Genomic DNA, 3,970 nt, shown 5'->3' on the forward strand with positions numbered 1-3,970 from the left:
GTGTGTGTGTGTGTGTGTGTGCCTGCCCACCTCTTCCTGGGGAGGAAACTCATCTTCCATTTGTTCACACTCCTCTTCCACAACAACAGCGACAACAAAGTCATTTCCTGAATTCATCGTTTGCCATTCGCTTCCATGGGTTGTCACAAGTTCCTCCTCCAGCAACTTCATTCTTCTGCCCACCCCCCACCTTTTCCCCCTATCTTAGACAGACTTTTTTCTTCTTTCCTCTTCACGCACACCCCAACCTCTTCCTGGCTTCAAAGAAAGAAAGCATCAGTGACTAAGGACGGGCAAGTCTGTCAATTCTGGGTTCAGTTTCTCATTTTTCCCATCCAACACTAAATTCTCCACTTTTCCACATCAGTTTGCAATTTTTGTTAAGTCCTTGTGAAAATTTGTTGGCATTTTAGTATGAATCGCTCCTAGTACATTCATATTTGTATGACATTTAATGTACACATTTTTGCAGGGCAATTTCCCCTAATGTAGTGCATCTTCACAATTTTCACTAAAAAAAAATTATGCACACTTTACCCTAGTGTCTGCAATTTGGAACACATTACTTGCCCAAAGAGCTGCATTACCAAATGTGGAGAATTTCAAAGAATGGCTGTGTTTCAGAGGTCATATGGTTTCAGAAAATGTGAATTTGCTAAGTTTGCCTGGATTCTGTTTCCCCTCCCCCTCCTTATTTATGGCAGCCTTTTCCGACATGGGGCCCTCCGTTTGACTCAGTCAGGGTTGATTGATCAACATTGGTGATCAATCTCTTCTTCATGGTATCTAAATAAAATCACAAGCAGGTAGCGTTATCGCCCCCATCCTGACTCTCATATCTTGCATGTGGATGCTGGGGGCATAAGAATATAAGAAGAGCCAACTGGATCAGGCCAATGACCTACCTAGTCGAGCATCCTGTTCTCATAGTGGCCCACCAGATGTACCAATGGGAAACCATCAAGAAGGACCCAAGCCATAGCTGTCAACTTTTCCCTTTTCTTGCGAGGAATCCTATTTGAAATAAGGGAGTTTCCATTAAAAAAAAAGGGAAACATTGACAGCTATGACCCAAGCACAAGAGCATTCTTCGCTCATGTGGATTCTAGTAACTAGTATCCAGATTCATTGATCCCTTCAACCACAGAAGCAAAGCATAACCATCCTGCCTAGTAGACATTGATAGCCTTCTCTTCCATGAATTTGTTGAATCCTCTTTTAAAGCCATCCAAATTGTTGGCCATCACTGCCTCCTGTGGGAGCAAGTTCCCAACTGTGCACTGTGAAGGACTTTTCTTTTAATCTGCCCTGAACATTCATTTCCATTAGATGTCCACAGCTTCTGGCGTTAAAAGAGGAGAACAATTTTTCTCTGTCCACTTTCTCTGTGCCATGCATGGTTTTACAAACTTTGATCCCGTCACTTCTTGCTCACGTTTTCTCTAAACCCAGAAGTCTCAAATGTTGCAACTCCACAGGGGAGTCGCCCCATCATCTTGGCCATTGTGGTTGCTGTTTTCTGATCCTTTTGCAACTCTACCATGACCTGTTTGAGGGAAGGCAACCAGAACTGTACACAGTATTCCAAACGTGGTGATCCCTCACGTATCTTGATAACAGATCCAAAACAAGGATGTGTGGAAATAAATGGTTACCCTATCAGCCAATCTGGAGGGCATCAAGTACAGTAGCTGATGATTGATATGAATGATAATGGCAACTAAACAGCTGGGGAGGGGGGAGATCCACTCTGATGTTTATACCAAGCACACACAACCATGATTAAATCTGGTCATCGCTGCTAAAAAAATTGCAACAGCTAAATTGCATTCTTATCCGTTTTTCTTTTTTCTTCTTTGTTAAATGTGAGATTTAAAAAATGAATTTAAAATGAGTACTGCTAAATGGCTCATGTTTACTTTGTCCTCCTAGGCAAATGCAATTGATGTAATAAAGATAGTTTGTTTCACAGTGAAATGAGCTATATTAGTTCTATTAGACCAATCGCTTTTGAATAGTTTGCAGTGCTTTGTGGCATTTTGATTGATCAGCTGTTTTGTTTTGTTGTTTAAGTTTGTTGTATTTAAATTCATTTTAATCTCTATGGTGCATTTTGCCTTATGATGAAAATGTGGTCCAATAATATTTTAACAGACAAATAAGTACGCACACACTAAACAGCCAACAAAGCTTGCAGTAAATACCGTATTTTTCACTCTATAGGACGCACCCGACCATAAGACGCACCTTTTTTAGAGGGGAGAACAAGAAAAAAATAAATAAAGAGAGAGAGAGAACAAGAAAAAAGGGAAAAAAATCTCCCCGTCTCTGCTTAGCGCCCTTCCATTTCTCCTGTCGCTTCGCTGAAGGGGCGCTGCGCAGAGAGGGGAAGATTTATTTTTTTCTTGTTCTCCCCCTCTAAAACAAGGTGCGTTCTGTGCGTTCAAGCTACGTTCATCCGAAGCCTCCAGAGCCTGTGGAGGCTTCAGATGGCTACCTTGGAAGCCTGGAGAGCGAGAGGGGTCACTGCGCGCTGACCCCTCTCGCTCTCCAGGCTTCAGTGAAGGCAACCCGAAGCCTCAGGAGAATGGCAGGAGTTCCCGCTGGGCTCCGGAGGCTTTGGGTTCCTTTCGACCTGCTCTTTGGGGCTGGCGGGGGGGTGGAAGCGCTGCTTTCCCCCACCGCCAGCCTCAAAGACCAGGTTGGGGAGCAGCGCAAAGGCTGCGCACTGCCTTCCCGCTGCCCCCCGAGCTTGTGGGGCTGGCGGGGGGGGGGAGCGCTGCTTTCCCCCACTGCCAGCCTCAAAGACCAGGTTGGGGAGCAGCGCAAAGGCTGCGCACTGCCTTCCCGCTGCCCCCCGAGCTTGTGGGGATGTCAGTGGGGGAAAGCGCAGCCTCAAAGATCCCTGAAGCCTTCGGAGCACAGAGTGAGTTCCCGCTGCGCTCCGGAGGCTTCAGGTGGCTATCCCTGAAGCCTGGAGAGCGAGAGGGGTCGGTGCGCACCAACCCCTCTCACTCTCTAGGCCTCAGGGAAAGCAATGTGAAGCCTCCGGAGCGCAGAGGGAGCGCTCCCTCTGCGCTTCGGAGGCTTCGCGTTGCTATCGCTGAAGGCAAGGAGCCTGCATTCGCTCCATAGGACACACACACATTTCCCCTTAATTTTGGAGGGGGGAAAGTGCGTCCTATAGAGCGAAAAATACGGTATATCCAAAACCCATGTAAGGGTGAGAAAAACATAAATTTTACAGCGTGTGACCTATTAAGGGAGAAAAAAAATACGAAGCGAGACATTAATGATGAAAATACATAATTGAACATAAATATAGATTGGAAATGGCTGTGTATAGTGAATACTTATCTACTTTTAAAATTCTCATTCTTGATCTTATTTCTTCCTTTTCTTTATCTTCTTGTTCTTTTCTTTTATATTTTACCTTTCATTTCTTTTCTTTATTGTGAACATTGTTTTGTAGAGGTGCAAATAATTATAAATATGAGAAGAGGTTAAATGTTTTCTAATTTTTTATTGGTTACATGTATTTTCCTTTTTTTGTATATTTGTATTTTTTTCTAATTTGTACTCAATAAAATTAATAATAAATAAATAAATAAAGCTCATCACGTGTCCATCTCCTCGTCCCATTTGGCGGCGTCAGGCAACTTCATGTTTTGTCACATGAAATCAAGGAACATGGAGGCCTGCAGTAACCGGTCCAGCCTCTGGAAGTGCCCTGTATGGTAGGAGAGACTCCATAGCTGCTTTGATCCCTTCATATTGCAAGAGGCTCTCTGGCGTCTCATGCTTGAGGAGGGTTTCCACCACTGCCTGAGCCTCGAGGTAGTTCCACCAGTTTGTGTTCCACGTGATGGAAAACTTCAACACAGCCTCTGGAAGAAGGGGTTTGGGGAAGACACGTCAGGAAGGAGTGCAAGTTGCAGGCAGCGTGGCCACCTTGAACCAACACACCTCA

This window comes from Podarcis muralis, chromosome Z (assembly GCF_964188315.1).
Source record: "Podarcis muralis chromosome Z, rPodMur119.hap1.1, whole genome shotgun sequence".
NCBI classification, from domain to species: Eukaryota; Metazoa; Chordata; class Lepidosauria; order Squamata; family Lacertidae; genus Podarcis; species Podarcis muralis.